This window comes from Cololabis saira, chromosome 2 (assembly GCF_033807715.1).
Source record: "Cololabis saira isolate AMF1-May2022 chromosome 2, fColSai1.1, whole genome shotgun sequence".
Lineage (NCBI taxonomy): Eukaryota > Metazoa > Chordata > Actinopteri > Beloniformes > Belonidae > Cololabis > Cololabis saira.
This window is the reverse complement of record NC_084588.1, coordinates 48,539,391-48,562,070: the sequence shown is the minus strand read 5'-3', so window position 1 is coordinate 48,562,070 and position 22,680 is coordinate 48,539,391.

The window sequence follows — 22,680 nt, the reverse complement described above, 5'->3', positions numbered from 1 at the left end:
GAGGCGCTGGGAGCTTTGGCTGAGAGCTGCATGTTTAATGTGTAAACAGATGTCGTTTGTGATTATTTTAGAGGGAGAAAAGTAGTTTTCAACAAACTGGATGCTGGGGGTTGAAATCTTGCCTTAATGTACAAACATAAAATATACCTACTTGACGGTGGGGGATTAGAGCGGGAAAGTAGGCCCACGAAAGAGGCTGCCTTCTTATTCACGGAGGCAGTGGAGAGGAGAGATGTCTTTTGTCAGTAAATGGGATGTGTTGGCTCCACTATCGCACTAAACCGGCCGCAAGCCGACGTGAAGCAGAGCTGCTTTTGTCTCAGTCGGGTGAACGTCATTAAGGTTATGGAGAGATGTCTGAATACTATGGAAGAGTATTAGGGCCAGGCAGGAGAAAAATACAAATAATATTTTAGAGGAGGAAGATTTTTTTTTCATTATGCACTTTGAGAAAAAAGTCGAAATGTCGAGAAAAAAGTCAATTGGCTTTACGATATTGATTTGAAACACATATCACACATATGCAGTTGCATAACTTCAGAAACGTAGCCTTAACGTTACACTCCAAGGATGTAAGTTAGTTAGTTAGTTACGGCTGCTGCTGCTTAGCTGCCAATCACTCTAACTGGATTTGATGGACCAGAGGAGACATTTCGACTTTATTCACAAAATTTTGACTTTATTCTTGAAATGTATTTTTCATTTTTCTATCTTTATATTCCACGTACTGTTTTATGTTTTTATGCAGATTATTCATGCACTATGCACTTTGTTTTTATGTCTATCTTTTTAACTGCAAATGATGAGCCTGCACAAACAAGATTTTTACCCATGTTACTCAGTAATATGACGTGACAATAAAGATTGATTGATTGATTGATTGATTGATTGATTGATTGATTGATTGAAATTGTATTTCAACATTATTCTCTACATTTCGACTTTTTTCTCGAAATTGTATTTCAACTTTATTCTCGAAATTTTGACTTTATTCACGAAATTGTATTTCAACTTTTTTCTCGACATTTCAACTTTTTTCTCGAAATTGTATTTCAACATTAATCTCGACATTTCGACTTTTTTCTCGACATTGACTTTTTTCTCAAAGTGCACAATAAAAAAAAATCTTCCCCTCTCAAATATTTTTTCAAATATTTTTTTGGCCCTCATTCTCTCTCCGTAGAATACTGACTGTTGGTCGTGCATTTTTATCTCTATTAGCACATCTGGTCCCTTAATCCAAGATAAACACATGCATGTTCTTTTCTCTAAAAGCCAAATCATTCAGTTAGCAGTGTTTTTTAAAAGTTGCAATAATGAGTTATTTGTGATCATTGACTTAAAAGGATAAACTAAAAACAATTCTGAGTGTTCAACGTATAAAAAACGGGGCTGTGGCCAAAGTTGGCGTAGAACCGCAGCGAGAGCGGCGTAGGTTTGCTCAACGGCAGGAGGGGTGAGCACTGCAGACACGGTGCTGTGAGCTGCAGAGAGGAAGCCCTTGGGTGCATTTCTAAATTCATGAGATGACGCAAGAAGACACTGTGGTGTCCACTTGACAGACAGCGGTGATAAATATAACTAAAAAAATGCAATTTGGGGTTTTGTACGTGAGCTCATTTCATTACGGCTGAAAGGACTGGGCCTGCATTCATCAAACTCACAAGAGTTCACTCTAATGAGCAAACTTTAAGGTTAAAAAAAGTATAAAAGATGCATTCATCAACCTACTTACACCCATATACAGTTTAGCTGAAACATTTATGAGGAACTCTCAGGTGACCGAGTGATTTATCACGTTAATGAAGGGAAAGTGTTTCACGTAGAGTTCCGCCCCACAACTGCCCCACTCTTTTTCCTTGGAGTTCTGTCGGAGCAAATACTGCACCGTGTCTTTGTCTTTTCTTTTCTTGCATATTCAGACAAGCAAATACTTGGTGCACTTCGGAACAGTGCCTGCAGATAAAGACGACATGCTGCCACAAAACCGCAAGGAAAGGGAGCTTTTTTAAATAATTTATTCAGCATTTATTCACATACCTCCTATATCCTTCCATTTGGTCTTTTTGAGTCGTGCCTTGTTAGATAAGCTGCTGGAGTGTGGATCTTTATCATATTGAGGGCTCTACTTTAAGTATTAGACAAAAGAGTACACTTTGTACACCTATTTATTGATTCTGCTGCAAAAGATAAGCGTGGACAAATCCTACCTTTTTTCTATTTTGTGCAAATGCTCATTCTACTTCTCCAAATCTTGACATTTCCACCATGGTGTTGAATAGTTCATGTGAAGTTCCTTCCTTATCGTCAGTCTGCACCACAGCTGCCTGATGCAGGACTCCACAGTCAAATACAAGTCCCCAAATCAATGCACAGACGGGGGCGAGTTTCAAGATGCATTCATGATTGCAGACAGGTAGAGAAAGGACGGACAAAAGTGCAGTCCGACGGTTGAGGAGACCAAGAGATACCATTTCAAAATAATGAGAAATCAAATCCTTGAACAATGATACAGCGTTTAATTCATTCCTCCTCTGCACATTAATCCTCGTGGCCTTTTCTCTTCTTACATGTTGCCTGTCTAACTATATTTCCACTCTCCTGCTCTTTTCAGACAACCTGGGTTTCTTTTCCTGGCAGGCCTCCCTTGCAGGTCCATTACAACGCTTCTCTCTCTCTCTCTTTCAGGCTATTGAATCAAACCATGATTTAATAGCTTGCAGAACCACTTGTGATTGTTTCTTTTTCTGTAAAACTAATTAGTCTCTCACGTCATTGTGGAGGAATTTTGGACCAGTGTTCATTACAACGTCGCTTCAGCTCATTAAGGTCTGCAGGAATGTGTTTATACTCAAACCTCTTAAGGTTTTGACGCAGCATTTCAATCAGGCCGACCGGCCCATTGCGTGCTCCTGCAGCCGCTCTGCTGTAGATTTGTTAGTGCGGTTGGAGTCAGTGGTCTGTTGTAGAATCGGGCCATAGAATTATCTCATAATGGGATCATAATAAAATTTAAAAAAATAAAAAAGCTCAATGACAATAATACGCTTCGGTCATGATTCCCCCCATAACAAACGGCACTGCCAGTAAGTCTGCCATCATGGTTCCTGTTCATGCTCCCATTCCAATGCGACTGGGTGCGACATGGGAAAGTAAATGAGCTAAAATGTTAATGAACGTAAAACTGAACTGATCTCAGCCTCCTACAAAAGTTAAGACGTAAAAAATAACTGGAATTATTATGGCGCTTTAACACTAGTACCTACTCAGCCCGACTCCACTCACATCGTTTCTTTTCAATACCCAGATCAGAAATAGGAGGTTGGAGCGAAGCTGCTGTGACGTATTTGATTGTGTATCTAAAGGAAGAAGACAAAAACACTAAAGATGTAGAACCTGGAGGAGATGATAGATGTGCTGCTGGATCTGTGGCTTGTGTTTGATATCAAGTTAAAAAATGAGAGTGAGAGAAGCTTCAAGGTGACGCTTTTTTTTGTTTGTTTGTCTCGGCGCTGCTGAAAAGTATGTTGGTAGCCGCGAGCAGCTATGAAGTGACAGAGCTCCTGGTGGATCTGGTCGTTCCTAACCCTGGATTCACACTGAAACGGGCATCATAGGCGTCCGGCTGCCATTCATTTTCGAGAGGTGTCGGGAGCAGCTGGAGCAGCGCGTCAATTTGAAGTTGAAAAATCGAAACGTTACGCAAATGAGCAGCGGCGACGCCGAGGCAGCGTCCAATCACAGACCGGGATTCCCGAAGTGAGAAGCCTCAATGCAGATTGTACTTTCATGTACACTCACATGCGTACATGAGCAGAGCTGTGCACTAACAAAATTATTTTATCAGGAATTAATATATTTCATCTAGCAAACTGACATTTTTGCTGATTTGACTGCTGTTTTTATCTGAACTGCTCATGTGAAACACGTAACTGATGGTTGAGGAGCTGGATGGTCCAAACGATTTTATTTGCTACATCGATCCAACGCAAAATAACTAAAAAACGTGCTTATTAATTACAAAACACAGTTTAAACATCGTGACCAAATCTGCTCCGACCCGGTGTGTCAGTGTTTTCACCACAGACAGACTGCAGATTCACTGGGACCAACGATTATGGTTGATGTTGATCCAGGACCAACCTGGTTAAGGAGCATCAAACTCACTCTTATCTACACGGAAATAACGCTAAAATATTAAGAAGGCTTCCCAAAGTGTGATCTATGGTGAAATAGGAAACTGAAGATGTGCAGCTTTATATAGATATGTGTAGACCAGGGGTTTCCAACCCTGGTCCTCGAGGGCCCCTATCCAGCATGTTTTAGATCTTTCCCTGCTTCAGCACACCATGATACAAGGAGCTGTGTCAGCAACAGAACTGTCCAGACCTTGATGACAAGTTAATGACGACCATTGATTAGAATCAGGTGTGTTCATGCAGGGAGACACCTAAAACATGCTGGATAGGGGCCGTTGAGGACCAGGGTTGGTGACCCCTGGTGTAGACTATATGCACTTTGTTCCCTCCAGTTCTGCAGTGCAGCTTGAAGCCGGGGGCAGACTATAGTGTGAATCCACCAAGCAGCGCGATGCAGGAGTCAGGAGATTTTTGACGCTTTCAGTGTGAATCCAGGGTTATCGCCCGTCTAGATCCCTTTTTAATTCTCTCCTCAGCCACCACTATTTTTTTTTCTTCCTCTGAATAAATTGAAGGTTAAAACCAGTTTATGTGCATGTTGTGTTTTCCTCTCTTACATTATCTCACAGGTGAATATCTGAACGAGCCCAAGGGTGTGATCCACTTGTTTGGTTTTATGCTACCTCTACAAACGTTTGACCCGCTTGCTTGGTAGGAGTTTTGTTGGACAATGTTTTTTTTTAATACATTTAAGAGAACTGGGTATATAAACTATATAAGTTTTCATGACACAAAAAAGAAAATATGACTTAAATGCCTGTGTATAAGGGAACGAGAATCTATATTTCCTTTTGTGGGTGAAGGGCAAGACTTCTACTGACTGTTTGGGCGGTCTATGAAAAGTTAATTTTGACAAAAGCAGTTGTTGTCAGACTTCCGATTTCAATCATTTATTTGACCAGTTGTCACAGGTGAAAAACCTTTAAAACAAAAACCACAGGTAAGTTACTTAAATGCATTGCAACAAAAAGGTAAGTATTTTAACAAAATAACGTGGTAAGTAGAGTTAAGTATTTAAGTATAAGTAAAAGGTAAATATACGTAGATATGTTATATTTAAACTTTACCCATCAGAGCAACACAGATACATTTTCAGCTAAAATAAAAAGTGATCTCATCGATAGCCCTTCAAGTTTAAAGTCCGGTTTTTCTCACTGTGTTTTGATGCTTTTGTGTAGTTGCCTTCTGTTCAGCTTGCTGTCCACCAGCCGAGTGATTGATCAGCTGTTTTCTTTGCTTCAGGCCCTGTTTACATGTAGCAAAAACTGTGGCGTTTTCATTCGTTTTGGCCGTTCGTTTACACGAAAACGGAGCTCAAAGTCACCAAAAACCATCATTTCTGAAAACTCCGGCCAAAGTGGAGATTTGCAAAAACTCCGTCTTCACGTTTGCTTGTAAACACAGAGAAACAGATATTTAGGTTTCAGAATGTCACATTATGCAACAGAAACGTCACCAGCGTCATTTGTGCGACCTGTGTTTACAATTTGTTTGGCCACCGTCAATATATTCTTGTATTTTACTTGTTTTATGTTCTAAAGTCACACTTAAAAGTAACTCCACTTCTCTCTCACTCCAAACAAAAGACTGTTGTTCATCTTGGAAGTAACTGGAAGTCACTTGTGTCATTTGTTGATGTTTTTTTCCAGGATTCTGATTGGCTAGCATGACTTTATCTTCTCGTTACACTGCCCCCTGTAGGTTTGGCTGCTCATAGCACCTTAACAGCTATTTATGCGGGTTTGTGTAAATGATGGTATTTTTCAAAACGTAGAGGGGGAAATATCCGATTTTGTAAATACTATGGGCCTGATTTACTAAAGGTTTGCGTGTGTAAAAACGTGTGCAAACTTGACATCACCCGCAAACCAAAGTGCCAGCTGATCTACTAACAGCGTGCAAAGAGGACTGCGCCTCTCAAATGCGCAAAATAGCACACGCTATTCATTTAGTACTTTTGCCCTGATGAATAATCAATATGGGGCGTACCCGCCAGAAATCGCTAAATACTGGGAGGGGAAAATGCAAATATGTCCATTTACCACGCGCAATGAGATTTACCAAGCCTGAAAGTTTTTGCAGGGATTGTGATTGCGTCTGTATTTAATACGTTCGAAAGGAAGGTGCTAATCTCCACATGCAAAAGGAGAAATATTTTATTTGAATGTTAAATCGAGTATTATTCAGCAAAAGGTTGCCACAGGAGGCACATTCATTTTTTTATTTGTGATAATAAATAAATCACGTGTTTTCATGGAGAAAAAAGTGTTTCTTATTGTTCTGCAGTTGTCATACCCCGGTGTTGTGCCGTATTCAGCACCCCTGCCGTGAAAAGCACCCCCTCGTCTGACAAAAATGATATTCTCATTCCGTGTCACGTTCTGTTTAGCGTCCAGTTTTGTGTTAATGATTCATGTTTAAATGCGCTCATGGATTCCACAATAGTCATACTTTCCCACAATCACAGTCACAGATAACAAAAATCGGGTAAATGGTTATTGATGTCATTAATTAATAGCCTGCTTACTGTGTTGTCTTCCATAATATTTGTAAATATATATAATATAAACTCCTAAGTATGTGTTTGTGTGAGTGTGTATATATAAATATATTGAAGTGTCAGTGTGTTGTTTTTTTTCTTGGTCTACTTATCATTGAATATACGAGGGGGTGCTTTTCACGGCAGGGGTGCTGAATACGGCACAACAATTTGCCTCTTCCACTAATATGTCTAACTCCAACTCGTCAAATTTCATTTTGCGCTCGCAAAAGACACGCAACACCTCATTTAAATACTGCTGTTTGCACCTGTTATCAATTGCGCACGCAATCTTAGTTGATCACCCGCAAAACACACAACAACAGCACGTGCAAACTTTTTCAGTGCACACGCAATTTAGTACTCTTTATTTAGGATCTTAGTAAATCGGGCCCTATGTGTAAATGTGGCCTAAATATATCGCCTTTGCTAAAGTTTAACAAAGGAAACACAGAATTTCTTTACCTTTCAACCATAAAAAGTTATATCTTCATACGGATCAATATCGGTCCAAATGAAAAACATATTGTTGTTTTTTGCCATATTGCCCAGTGATGCCTGTTGTATAATCACATTTTGGTCAATCTTGTTTTCTAAGTAGTGTCATTACCTTCAAATGCACCTACTTATGCCAGTTGAGTCTGAGATATAACCATAGGTTTGATTTGATCTTCTCTGAGAACTGCCCAGTCTGACCCGAGCTGCAAACGTTATGGGATGTCCAGATCGGCAGCACTGAATGATCTGTTAACATCTGTCATCAAAGCGATGGACTGAAATAGTCGATAGGGAGATAATGATAATGTCTTGCAGAAAACAATTTCCTTCAGTCATGACTGCTAAAGGTTGTCCTTGTCTTTTTCTACACGATGCTTTTGAAGTTTGGCTAGTTTTTGCTCAATAAATGACTCAGTGTGATATTTCATATGTCGTTATTGAACTGAGGTCACATTCAGCTTATTTTAACAAACACGCAAGAACAATGGGATTTTCTTTATATAATCTGGAACTTTCTTCTTCACATAGCTGCATATTACAGTCCGGGACAATCATCATTCATCACCGGTGGCAGTTTGGGTTTGAATGGCCGGGATTCCTCCCTGCTTTACTGACATCTGCTGCTACGGCGCGTCGTCAACACATGGCCCCGGGCGGTGTAGAGACTCCTGGTCCCCTCATACGAACCGCCGACTTCCTGTCGGAGGAATAAAAACAACTCCCTGACTGGATTCTGGGACGGCGGACAGCGTGAGCGAGCAGCATCTCACGACTTGAAGCAGAACTAGAGAAACCTCATCTGGGAACAAGTGTGACACTAAAGAAATACGAGAAATCAAATCAGACCTTGACAGTTTCCAGAAAGTGCCTCTATATGTTTCTCCTTTGCCTTTTTTTTGTTTGACTGTAGAATTATGAAGCAAAATAGCAAAAACACCCGAAGAATAAAATAATCTGTGCAAAAGACAATATTTGTTCTTGATGCTAAATGTTGAGGCTTACTTTTTCTGTCAATAAATGCAATTATTGAAATTAAATAATAGCTCTTTTTGTTCCCATGTAGACTACTTTTTTTGAAAGTTACATGACAGTTATTTTAATCTTTTTTAAGTTAATTTTGTGATTGTGACTTCATGGGGTCATGCCATAGGTGTTTACAATTAGTTATGCACTATTACCCTTTTCCACCAAACCGGTTCCAGGGCTGGTTCTGGTTCTGGTTCTGGTTCTGGTTCTGGGCCAGTGATGAGTTTGGAACCAAGCTTTCTGTTTCCACTGACAAAGAACTGGCTCCGGGCCAGAAGAACCGGTTCCAAGGTAGCACCAACTCTTTGCTGGACCAGAGGAAAGAACCACTTACGTAAGCGGAGGGGGAGGAGTTATTGAGACCAAGGGCAACAGCAAGACTGGGAGACGGAGACATTTTCAAATAAGAATGAATCTGTATGCAGCAAAGCATCATGGGTCTGAGGAGGAGACAACCTGTCTTTTAGAGATGTCTCCACGGAGGAGCTACGTGGATCAAGTCCTATTAGAGCAGATACCTGGTTGTTGCTGCAACTTTCACGCAAACGCAGCAACGTTTGCAGTAACGTAATGACGTGGCTCCCCTTAGCACCCGAGCTGTGGAAAAACAAACCGGTTCTCAACTAGTTCGCAAGTTGAACGAGTTGTGAACCAGCTCTGGAACCGGTTTGGTGGAAAAGGGATATAAGTGACGTGTGCGGACCGCTGATAGACAGATGCCGTGATTATTATGGAGTAAATATGGAGAATCTGGAGTTTTTGGATGAATACCAAAGACAGTGAACACACAAAACCATATACTCATGACAAATTGCCAGGTGGCGTCAATCATTTCTTATCCCATCTATCACGGAGCAAGAGGCTGGATGCATCCCAGACACGTGTCTTGTTCATCACAGAGCAGTGAACTTTACAACTAACGCTCTTAAGAATCACCATCAAACTTCACGTCCATGTTCTTGGACATCGGGGAAAAAAACCCAAACAGAGGACAAGGAGGACACAGAGGACTGATCCCGGACGAGCCCCCAATTTCATGTTACGAAACCCTTGGTTAGGCCATGTACAGGAGTTGAAACCAAGGGTCACATAGCATGACATTTAAGACAAAAGGGATCCCAAGCATTAAAGGATGCAAATAACTGAGACAACACAGGGTTTTTAAAATGGTGTGCTTGTTTTTACTTACACTCCAGCAAGATATTTACAATATTTACAAGTGTAACATAGTAACAACACAAAAGTATGCCACTGCCAGGGGACACGGATGTTGCCAAAATAACAAATTAAGCAGCTAAGGAAAAACACAGTTCTGTCTAACTGTTTAATAAGAAAACAAAAGCCTGTGTGCCTAACTACACTAACCAGTGGGGTAAAATACAGTAGTGGCAACCATCCCTTACCTAGTGTGACTAAACATAGAACCTATCTACGTGATGCCTATGTATAGGGACCCCCGTCTTACTTGTCCCAAGGCAGGGCATTTACACCAGACTAAGTAGAAGAACAGAAATAACAGCAGGGTGCGCTTCTGAACTCTAAGCAAGCAACCATCAACTTGCTGTGAGAGAGCCAGAGATAACTGGGAATCAGCCCTTTTATAGGGCACAGGTGGAGATGATTGGTGGAGGGCGGAAACAGGGAATCAGAGGCTGGCGAATGAGAGATGGGTGGTTAATGCCTGCTGGTTATGGACCCCAGACCTGCAGAGAATGGGTGGTGGGGAGGGGAAGGTGGAAGAGAAATACAGAGACACAGAACCCTACCTATGTTGCTACCTATCTGGCAGGTAACAGAGCTCTAGCCAAGACCTGAACCAAGGGCCTTCCTGCTGGGAGGTGAAAGTGATCCAGAATAGTTTCCAAATCTCTTATGTTGATGGTTTTAATCTAAGATCCAAGCATTATCTCGTAAACGCTCACTTCTAAACTCTGAGCTGCAACATACACAAGTAAAGCCATTATTCAAGTCAACATATGGAAAAAGCCAGACAGCTTTAGCTTTCACGGCTTAATGAGTCGGGACTATTTTTACGCTGACGAACATAAGTTTGCAGTTCTTACATGTTTAATGACACATTTCAATTTTTTATTTTGTTTTAATTATTCATTCATCTTACAGTAGAGTCCCCCTCTATACTTAGACTTTTTTGTAAACAACAGAAACAAATCTGGCCACAACCGAGACACTGAGTGGATAAGGAGAAACAAAGCCCCAAAAGGCTCTGAAATAAAAGAAATTCTGCTTCTTTTTAGTCCAATTTCCAAGGGATACAAGCTACAAAGTCAAATCTTTTCTGGGATTTATCATAAACTAAGTGCTAGATAATAGCGGTTTTTATTGTATCGTGTCCTTTGTCCCTTGCTTTTTCAGTGAGTGTAACATCTGCGTCCTCCACTTCTCACTTTGATATTGCTGACCGCACTTAAACGCACTGATATTTCAATTCAATTTCATTTATATAGCGTCTATTACAAGATAAGTTGTGTCTCTAGGCGCCTTCCAGAAACCCAGAATAGGAGTTAAAAGACTTTACCTGGCGGAACCAGGCAAAAGCTGACTGCAGAAATCTGTAAACCAATTATAATTTCTCTAACAATGCATGATGTACATGTTCCACAGGTTATCACAGGTTTTTGACATTTATTGATTGTTCCAATCTATCTCAAGTCTCACTGAAAGAAACACATCTTTCTATTGAGATGAATATTTTATTAGAAAATAAGATCCACTGCGGTCCAGAAAACAGTCACAGATGGAAGTGAATCTCTCTCCACCAACTCACCAGCTTTGCATCCCGACTTCCAAAAGTTCCGGACTGTTTGGTTCGGTCCGTACCGAACTCTCACTGATGAATTCACCAATAATTGTGCCCTCATGGTTTTTAACAGCACAGGACTGAGTTTCAGCTCACACCACTATTGAGCTGTTGTTGTATTAACTGTCGAATGGCCTTCTACACTCACTTCCAGCCTTGTGTTTCTGTATTACTGTTGGCACAACTCTCAGTTTGTTTTCATCCATCCTGAAAAGCTTTTAGCAGCTTCGGCGTCTATCGCGTCTCTCTTTCCCTCTGGGACCTTAAAATGACAAAACATCCCACACAACCCACAAGTTACTTTAATAAAGCTTTTCTTTTCCAAACTGAAAAGTGGTATTTTTGTGAACACGATGCCGATGTTTCTTAAAGCAGTGTGTTTCACCAGGACGTGGTGCAGAATGTGAACATTTAAACCTGTTAACCCTTGTGTTGTCTTTGGGTCAAAATGACCCAATTCTTCTTTCCTTCTTTCCTCCTGCTCTCTCCTTCCTTCTTCTTCCTTCTTTCCTTATTTTCTCCATTCCTTCCTTCTTCCATCCCTTCTTTCTTTCATTTTCTCCCTTCTTTCCTTCTTTTCTCCCTCCCTTCCATCTTTTCTCCCTTCTTTCCTTCCTTCCATCTTTTTTCCCTTCCTTACTCCCTTTCCTACTTCCTTCCTTCCATCTTTTCTCCCTTCCTTCCTTCCTTCCTTCCTTCCTTCCTTCCTTCCTTCCTTCCTTCCTTCCTTCCTTCCTTCCTTCCTTCCTTCCTTCCTTCCTTCCTTCCTTCCTTCCTTCCTTCCTTCCTTCCTTCCTTCCTTCCTTCCTTCCTTCCTTCCTTACTACCTTTCCCACTTCCTTCCTTCTTTCCTTCTTCCCTCCCTTCTTTCTTTCTTTCCTTTTCTCCATTCCTTCCTCCCTCTCTTCTTTCCTTTTCTCCCTTCTTTTCTTCCTTCCTTCCATCTTTTCTCCCATCCTTCCTCCCTTTCCTACTTCCTTCTTTCCTTCTTTTCTCCTTTCTTCCTTACTTCCTTATTTCCTTCCTTCCATCTTTTCTCCCTTCTTTCATTATTTGATCCATTCCTTCCTTCTTCCTTCCCTTCTTTCTTTCCTTTTCTCCCTTCTTTCCTTCTTTTCTCCCTCCCTTCCATCTTTTCTCCCTTCCTTCCTTCCTTCCTTCCTTCCTTCCTTCCTTCCTTCCTTCCTTCCTTCCTTCCTTCCTTCCTTCCTTCCTTCCTTCCTTCCTTCCTTCCTTCCTTCCTTCCTTCCTTCCTTCCTTCCTTCCTTTCTCCCTTCACCCTTATTTGAGCCAAAGACAGCACAAGGGTTAAAAGAGTTTACAACCACCAGCAGAATATGAGCTAACAAAGTTTTTGTGATGATATTCCCCACTTTTACTGACTCAGTCCATGTTAAATATTGAATAATGATTGGGAGGGTGAAATAACCAGCGATTAATGCTAACAGCATTCGGCCGTGTGGCTCCTGTGCAATAATGTCATTAACTAGCCGGCTGGGAGAAGCAAAGATCCCAGCAGAGCAAATTCTTGAATCAATATTCTTTTCATTACCTATCTCGTGTTCACACCCGCCCTCTCACAGCGGCGCTCTGAGCAACTTGTTTATGTCTGTGTGAAGCCATCTGTGGCTTTATGTGTATGTGGAGGTCCATAAGCATATGTCTTTAAACGCCCCTGCTGCCTTCATGACTCACCGCCATCTTCATCTCTGTCCCTGAACCTCATCAGCTGCACATCCATCCGTCACACCGGAGAGAGTGTGACGTAGCATTCATTTTCATCATTATGTTCCTACCACACACTCACACACACAGACACACACACACACACACACGCACGCACGCACACGCACGCACACGCACACCCAATCAACACCAAATCAACTCAGCTTTATGTACGCAACACATTTCAAAACTAGGCACAGCCTAACGTGCCAAACTAAACTTGAACAGACCCAACAATGATATAAAACAATTAGTTTTATCATTTTATCAACAATATTAACGTACTAAACCTATAGGGGGAATGCTCATGACGTCACAGATGCGACTTTACAGCGGGTTACGCCCACTGAGTGTCAGAAAGACTGAGTCAGAAAGACTGAGTGGCAGCAAAAACTTTCAGTTTGAGCAACTGGAAAACATCTAAAATGGGAAAGAGCTGTTGTGCGATCGACTGTACTCATAGATTTAGCAAGAAATCAGAGTTATCGTTTTACAGACTGCCAAAAAATAAGCTTAAGAGAGACAAATGGATCGCTGCAATTCGCAGAAACAACTGGATTCCAGGCACCGAAACGTGGATTTGTGGTTCCCATTTTGTATCAGGTAATGTTGGATTTTTGGGTAGCTAACGTTAAACGGTCAAATCATAAAGTTCGGTGTCCTCATCACTTTAATTTCTACAATAAATCCTGCCTTGAAGTCGGACCAAGCGCCAAGACTTTTGTAAGCCTTCAAGCTTTGCTTCGTGTATTTCCCCGGTGTAGAAATAAAGTACAGGTACATATAAATATCAGGAAACTGGATTGTTGTCCAAATACTGGTTCTTGGTAACTGTACCAAATATTAACGTCCATGGACCACTGGTTCTTGGGGTAACTGTACGGGTCACTGTCAAGTCCAACTGACGCTAATTTAAGCCGATAATCAGCTGTTATCCAGTCTTCTCCACTAGTTGCAACTGTTTTTGCCACTCAGTGAGAATAAGGGAGCTGGTCCAGTGGAGAACTGACGTCAATGCAGACCCTCTATTACCTAAACTAAACTAAAACAAGCTATGCAAAAATGAGCAATGTGTAAAGTATTTTAAATTTGAATTTTAAAGTTTTAAATATATTCTTAACAGCAGAGGCAGTAACAGGAGTTCATGTCCAAACTGACGGATCCACAAAAAAAGCCTTTAAAATAACATTCTGCCTCTGATTTTAGGTCTGGAAACTCTGGGGAAAACAATCAAGTCTGCAGTCTTGGAGCAAAGAGTTCTTTCTGGGAACAAAAAAGAGAGAGAGAGAGCGAAAACATAACAAGCAGACAGAGTTGATGCACAAAATGTTTTTTCTTCTTTGAAAAAATACTGAAATGGCTCAGTAGCTCAATATTTATCTCAATATATCTGCTTATTTACAGCAGTTAATGTGACTTCTCGTTACTCACCATTTCAATCACGGCGTATACACTTGACATCACACAAGGCCCGAGGCAACGGCGCAGTGGGCGTAAAGAGGAAAGACTGGGGGAGGAAATGAGCAGTAATCTAAAGTTGAGGGGTTTTACTTTTTTTTTCTCAAAAATTTGACATTAATGAGAAAAAAAAGTGGTAAACTGTTAATTTTGTATTACAAAAGATAAATGAGATTTCTCTTGATGGTACCATCAGTATTCTGAGTGCAGTGTTAAGATTAGAGAAGCAAAAATGACACTGCAGGAGTCAAGAAGGACCCATACTTCTGATTTTGTTGTATTATGCAGATGAAAATAGTCCATAAATATCTATAAATCTGTTTGGACCACAGTGGTCAAGACAGCAATTCCCAGCTCCCTATCCTTCAAGCAAGTTCAGATGACAAGCTGTAGATGAGACAGTTCAGATGAAAAACTGGAAATGAAAAGTCATCAGGGATCGAGCTGAGTTTGGACGACCTATCAGCCTCCTTTAAAATTGTCTTCTCTGTCTTTATTGGCATTAAAGGGGACATATTATGGCATTTAATGTATATTTTAAACAGGCCTTGAATGTCTTAAAAACAATCTAAAGCTTGTTTTTTCTACATAAATCAGAAATCCAGCTTGTGGGCCCTGTCACTAGTTTTACCGCTTCTAACCTCTTTTTCTGTGCTCCATTCTAAGGGAAGGGGGGGGTATGATAATGAGGCTCTGTGCTGATTGGCTCCCTGAATGACGTGTAGCAGGGGAGGAGAATAAACCTCGCTCCGCCAGAGCAGCCCGAGCCTGTAAATAAATCACAACACTGAATTTTCACAAATGGCAACTTTATTGTTAAAAAAATAAAATATGAGTTGTATATAAATAACATTTATGCACTATTTCAGCCGGATCTGCCCGGCGGATGCTGAACGCTGGCCCCGCAACCCCACGCCGGGCGCCCGGCACATGGCTCCGGGGCGCATCGCCCGTTACCGGTGATCAAACCGACAGATTTCGCTGAAAATCTCGGAGGGTGAAGCTGATCCAGCCAGGGACGTACCCCAGAAATCCCTGCTCCCAAAGCGGCTGGGAACCTGGACAATTTAGTTGGACGGGCCGCGCTTTGGGAACCAGGAAGTCGGGCTGGAGCAGCGCGGATCACTGCGGCTTTAACCGGGGATCTGACCGGTTCCGACCGGCCGGGACCGCAGGAACCCGCCTGGACTGGTAGCAGGGACTCCCGGGGACCGACCAGCGGAATTTCAGCCGGAATCGCCCGGCGGATCCTGCGAGCTGGTGCTGCAACCCCACGGCGGGCGCCTGGCGCACAGATCGGCTTCGGGGCCCATCGCCCGTTACCGGTGATCAAACCGACAGATTTGGCTGAAAATTTTGGAGGGTGAAGCTGATCCGACCTGGGACAGACCCCCGAGGATCCAGCTCCCAAACCACCCGGGAACCTGGATGATTTAACCCGGATCCGCTCCGCCACGTCCGACTGGCTGAAGGAAGGACCGCTCCAGCCGGCGTAGAGAGCTGGTTGTGGGCGTGGGTTCAGCAGCGGAGGCCGAACCTCTGCGCCTCGGGTGACGTCACCCTAGGCGCAGATTTTAATCGGCTCAAAAAAAATCACGTGACACTGGGGGTTTTCTGTAAGGCGGGGGTCAGAGATCTTGCAGAAATTCATGCTATTTTGTCTCCCCTGTGCTGGCAGGGTGAGGGGAGACCACTTTATATATGTTAAAACAAGAAAAAACGTGTTTTTCGTAATAGGTCCCCTTTAAAAGGAAGTTGCAGGTTGGGCGGAGTGCAGCATTTACGGAAGAGTATTAGGGCCATGCAGGAGAAAAAATATTTGAGAGAGGAAGATTTTTTTTTTATTGTGCACTTCGAGAAAAAAGTTGAAATGTCGAGATTAATGTTGAAATACAATTTCAAGAATGAAGTCAAAATTTTGAGATTAATGTTGAAATACAATTTCAAGAATAAAGTCAAAATTTTGAGATTAATGTTGAAATACAATTTCGTGAATAAGTCGAAATGTCTCCTCTGGCAGCAGCCGTAACTAGCTAGCTAACTTACATCCTTGGAGTGTAACGTAATAAATAAAAAAAAATCTTCCCCTCTCAAACATTCTTTCTCCTGCATGGCCCTAATACTCTTCTGTAAGCATTCCCTACTTCAACCCTGCACCAAACATACACCCTGCCAACGCTTACTCATGTTTGTAATGTTTTACTAAAAGCCTCTGGCTCATTTTTTTAAGCTCCAGCTGCTAGTGCTGAAAGGATTTTAATTTCTGATCCAATCTAGGCTCTCTGGCTGTAATGTGGCAGCATGCTGTGGTCATAAAGGCCGGTGATGTGATGTTGGTCTGGCTGTCAGATGCTACCAGTCCCTGTTAAGCCTGCCTGGCCATGTAGATATATCCTGTAGTTGCAGGCATTAGGCAGAACTGGAATAGTTTTCATCTACCGAGGGAGCACAGAGCACATCTGATAATAAGGTGTTGATAGAGGGCATTAGGTCGATGCTTTCCGCCGCCTTATACACCAGCAGATTATGGGCAAGGACAGACTCTGGGACAGACAGGAAGTTACTGATAGGAAAGAGTAATCACACCTCAATTCCCAGTCCTTCATTTGTGAAATGAGTGCAGTAAATATATTTGTGAACAGATCTTAGCATATAAAGTAAGAATATTCTTGTCAATAAATCTTATACCATTGGAAAACCTGTTTATTTCCCTTTTAGATGGCGCCACATTTGTAAGGATCATGCATTTATGGGATGAGCAGCAGAGCTGAGGATGTGGTGGCACCCATGGAAAGTTTACTAAACTAATATCCTATATGACAGGGGTCACCAATCTTGGTCCTCGAGGGCCGGTGTCCTGCATGTTTTAGATGTTTTCCTGCTTTAACACACCTGATTCTAATTATTCATCGTCATCAGCTTGTCATCCAGGGCTGCACAATTCTGTTAATGACACAGTCACTTGTATCATGGTGCAATGAAGCAGGGAAACATCTAAAACCTGCAGGGACACCGGCCCTCTAGGACCAGGATTGGTGACCCCTGCTATATGAAATACAACTGGTATAAATGGGGGGATAGACGCTGCCGAGAGGGAGTCAATCTCCATGTTTAAATGTCCAACTTCAGAGCAGAAATAGATACATTTATAGCCTGGGTCAAAAAACAATTCTGTGATTGGTGACAATTGTATTATTTCGCACCCGCGACAACTCTGACAGGGGTGAATGTTTCTGTTGTCACGAAGTGGTTTATTAGGACCCAAATGCAGGAGACCAGGATGCAGGAGAGGTTCCAGAAAACAGGCGATTTATTACGTAAAAACGAACCAAAAGCGCTGCAGAGCAGGGTTAACAAAAACACAAGAGCTTAGACGAAAAGACCAGATATACACAGAGGCTGACGAGACACAGGTGAAGACAATCAGGGCTGATGGAACCAGGGAAGTCAAGACAAAACTGAAACACAAAGAGACAGGTTTTCAAAATAAAACAGGAACTGAAACCAAACCGTGAGATCTGTACCTTGTCAGGATAATTTATATAAAGCAATACATTTGTACATAATTAGGGGGGTTGTTTCTGATTGACTCACCGGCTAAAGCTCCTAAAGCTAATCGTTGAGGTGACCACTGAGGCATGAGACCACGCATTTAGCTTGTAGCCGTTTAGCATTGCTTAGCATTTTGAGGTGAACTTGACAGCACTGAACTAAAGCCAAACTGAGGACACATTAGCTCATATTTTAAAGATAATATGGTTTGTAGTGCTATTAATTGTATGAACAGACCATCTAAAAGTATAGCTGTTCAGTTTTTTCGGTAGGTAATATTTTTTTTGCTGTTTTTTAAGACAGCACATTGACTGCAAGATTAAAATTTTAATATGACATCAAATACTGAAGTAAAGGTATGTTATGTATATGATTAAAGAAGGACGTTTGTAAGCTGTGTGAAAACCAGATGGCTAATAAGTCAGTAGGCTAAATTGAATGAATCGTGACTCAGCTCTCGTTAGCGGCGGATGGTCGGGAATGTTGAATCATTTTATCTGCGGTCGTAGGTATTATGGTTGTAAGTTTATGTGAGCAGCTTTAATGGCAATTATCATGTACGGTTATAATTCATTTGAATATATGAAAAGAGCTGGTGCTACACAATAAATTTGAAATGTATGTGTGAACTGCGTTATAGCGAGGGATTACTGTATTACACTCCAAGTTTAGATAATTCAGTGACGTCTCGTCTTCTGGGCATGACTCAGCAGATTCCACAGAAAATACATTTCCTGATTGGATAACTCGCATTGCATCACCTTTGATAATTAAATACGCTCTTGCAAAACTGCCAGTTTGAGGGAACTTCTGCTAATGTTGGTGATAACTCTGTTGAACCTGTTCTGCTGCAGCGTTTAATAAATCCTGAAATCTGAACAAGTTTCATCTTTCACTTCTCATCTCTCAGTTACACAACAACATGAAAAGGTGACATGATGAAAATGAGATTAGAACAAAAGTGTATGTTGCTCATTCCAGTGATGATGCGTTGCTCATAAGAGAAGCTGTCAGAGTTGTCCAAGACTGACTCAGATAAACGTATCCAGGGACAGTATTCATGCTTTATCTTTGTTCCTGTTGCTATCTGTTGTTTTTCTGTTGCTACGTTTGCACAACCATCCCAGAAACACATGATTTATTTGATCTGCTGGGAGAGTTTGTGGGGGGTGCTGTTGCACGACTGGAGGAAAAGGGAATGTTACGTTTAGATATGAGGAATGGATCAGAGGTGCAATATGTTGACGTTTCCCAGTAGCTGGAAACCCTTCGTGGCTTGTTTTCATGTGTATCGCAGGAGATTCAGACAGTCTTAACTGTAAGGAGGCGTTAGCATGAAGCGTGCGTGCTCTAGCTGCTAAGTAGTACAGCAGAGGCCCGTATACCTGTGGAGGAGAACTTCCAAGCTCTTCTTGATTTCCATGATTTCCTCTGATGTGGTGTGTGGATGCTGGAGCTTTTCTCTGCCCATGAACTCTCTGCAGGCAGCAAACACACCACACACACCACACTCACCGCACAAGAAGCCAAACCCTGCAGGTACACAGCACATCCATCCTCCAACACGATGAGAGGCTGCGGTGAGGAGAAGTGGTCTCCTGAGGCCAGAACGCGATGCACGGCTGTCCGGGAAAGCACTTCAAAACCGGACTGGGGTTGTCTGAACCCAAGAACAAATGCTGTATTATTATCAGTCAAGGGATACTTTATCCACACCTCTTCAAACCCTTCTTTTTCTATTAATCTCTTCACCAAATGGCTCTGCAGCTTCGGTTACTTGTCACTCAGTCGGACCCTTAAAGAGTCAGTCATAAGGGTATTTAAAAAATATTTACAAATATACTGTATTAACAAAAGAAAACTTAGATTTAACATGTGTTTTTTCAGCAACTGTTCAGGTAAGGCAAGTTTATTTGTATAGCACAATTCAACACAAGGTAATTCAAAGTGCTTTACATCAACATTAAAAGCGGCAAGACACAATTAAACAGTAAATAACAAATAAAATGAAATAAAATGATAAGAAAAGTAAAATAATAAAAAGCACAAGTTGTTAAAAGTAAGGGCAGTAGAGTCCAGCAGGTTCATCTCATTCTTACAATGGCAAGAATTACGTTTCTATACGGTCAAAACGTACAAAGACTGGGTCAAATACAGTATTACAAAAGTAATCTGTAACAATTCGTACGGTGAATTAAACCAATTTGACAATTCTATGCCACAATGCCTGTTTCCAGGTCTTATTTCACACAACTGACGAGAATTACGTTTCTATACGGTCAAAACGTACAAAGACCGGGTCAAAAGTAATTGCTGTGATGAAGTACAAAAAAACTGCAAGGCAACTTACTGTAGCACAAAACCTCTTAATTAGCTAGTTGTTTGGGTCTGTATTGATGCAATCATATAATAACTCAGGATTTAGCCTGCAGTTTCTCTTTTAAATCCATTTACCTTGCCTCTGTTCTCAGTGGAACAAGGTTTATTCCTATATTGGTTTATGAAGATAATGCAATATTCAGGAATTTATTTCATTTACGTCATCACTGGATGAGAAACGATATGCAGCCTGAACAGCTTGCCGGCCCGTCGCAGGACCGTTCAGAATCACGCCAGACAACCATGAAAACACATTCTCTCTCTTAGTTAAGTTAGAATTAGCACTAAAGCGAACATGTGGACTGTGGGAGAACCTGGTGAACTCGCACCAGCACATCTGTTCATCTGCGTCATCTGATCATCAAGGATGCATGACGCAAGATTCAAGTCATGTTGTCATCGGTTGCAAACGCAGCCAGGGTTTCTGGTTTTTCTTCTGTGAGCTCAACCCCTTTTTTAAACTCTCATCTATATTACAACATTCGGGGGGGGGGGTCTGCTTGAGGAAGGGTTTTTTATTCATTTTATTTAGCCTTTATTTAACCAGGTTAGTCCCGATCGGGGGTCTCTTTTACAAGGGAGACCTGGCCAAGATAGCAGCAACATAGTTACAGAATTAAAAGATAAAAAACAAACAAACAAATAAATGAATTACATAAAGACATAATTAATTAAAACACTTGCATACAGACAGTCTGAACTCCACTGGTTTTCACCAGAGCTTTAAATTCAGTCACAGGTAGGAGGTTTGGTAAATGCAGTTGGGATTGAAGTTTATTCCAGGCATCTGGGGCTGAAAACCTAAAGGCTTTCGTCCCAAATTCTTATTTTTGGAACAACCAAATGCAAAATGTCCATTGAGCGGAGATTGTAACCTCCTTGTTTCCATGTTAAAAGAGAAGATAAATAAGAAGGAATTTGACCCAGAATGGCTTAATAAATGAACATATACCAATGACTGAGGCGACGAGCAGTTAACGATGACCAGTTTACTTTAGTGGAGAGAAGACGGTGATGGTGAGAGAACCACAGTTTGGTATAAATCTCAATGCGGCATGATATGCACTATCCAAAATGTGAAAACGATGAACAGATGCATTCATATACAGCACATCTCCGTAGTCAATTACAGGTAAAAAGGCTGCTTTCACTAGTTTCTGTTTTACATCAAAAGAAAGTTTAGGAGGCTTTGGTGGGGAATTTCTGAAAAGTTCATCCTCCCCCCCAAAGTTTGCTCAAAGAACATATAACACACTTAAAATACACTTTTAGAAAACATATACACAGGTTTTGATACATATTTGAACTTGAATTGAATAAACTGACTGTACACTTTACTTGATCATACATCTTATACCTCCTTTTTAAAACTTGATTAATCTAACATTACTTTGGCTCTCTCTCACACAGACAGTTGAGATCGGCACAGACGGGTTATATAAGGATGTTACTTGGGGTGATTTAAATCAGAGGTGAAAATGCATAACTGTATACATGAGCAATTACAGCTTGATAATTGTAACGATTTAACTATGAAATCACCGTGTCTCATAAAGTAAGACAGCTGGATTTAAGTCGGCTGATTAAAAGACAGCTGGCGTTTATGGAAAGTACGGTTTGAAGCGGTGGTTCTACATGCCGTCCTGTGAACCCCATCAGTTCTGAGGTTTTACACGGCAAGACAAAATAACCGTTGGAATAAAAATGATGCCGTCCTTCGTGGGAAAATACGACCTCAGATGAACAAAAGTACGGCACATTTGACATTATACAATTAATTATGACAGATAAGACAAAGTGCTGCAGCAGTGATCACAAGATTTACTGTAGTTTTATTGTGCCGTAACACATAAATGCTCAGAATCGAATCGATTTGATTTGAAGATTTTATTTTTATTTTTTGAACATGCATGTAAAAAAAAGAATACGAAAAAGTAAAAAAATAAAATACATGTTCCAAACGGAGTAGGATTGAAGTAAACACTTATCCAGTCCTACCCCTGAATCCGACATACATTCTTACATATAAGGGTTTTAATAAACGTACTTAAACACACATAACCAAACACCCCTACTTTAATAACTATTCAATATAATGATATAATATGCCCAGCATTTAGTTGTGCTACTATGTATGTATGTATGTACTAATAGAAGCAATTATAATGCATAGTATTACATTATCATTACTTTACTATAATACTACAATATAATAGAGAACAATAGACAGCAATGGTTCATATATTTACCCCCAATTATATACATAAAAATTACTATAAATCTATATATCGACATATCTACATATAACTATAAGTCAATATATATTAATAGAGATATAGATATATAAATACTGTCCGTATGATATAACTCAATATATATATATATAACATATCTATAGCCATAATATATGTCTATATATCTACATATATTAATAAATGTACATATCTACATGTTTATTTGCATCTGTATTTTGAAAGAAAGAAATG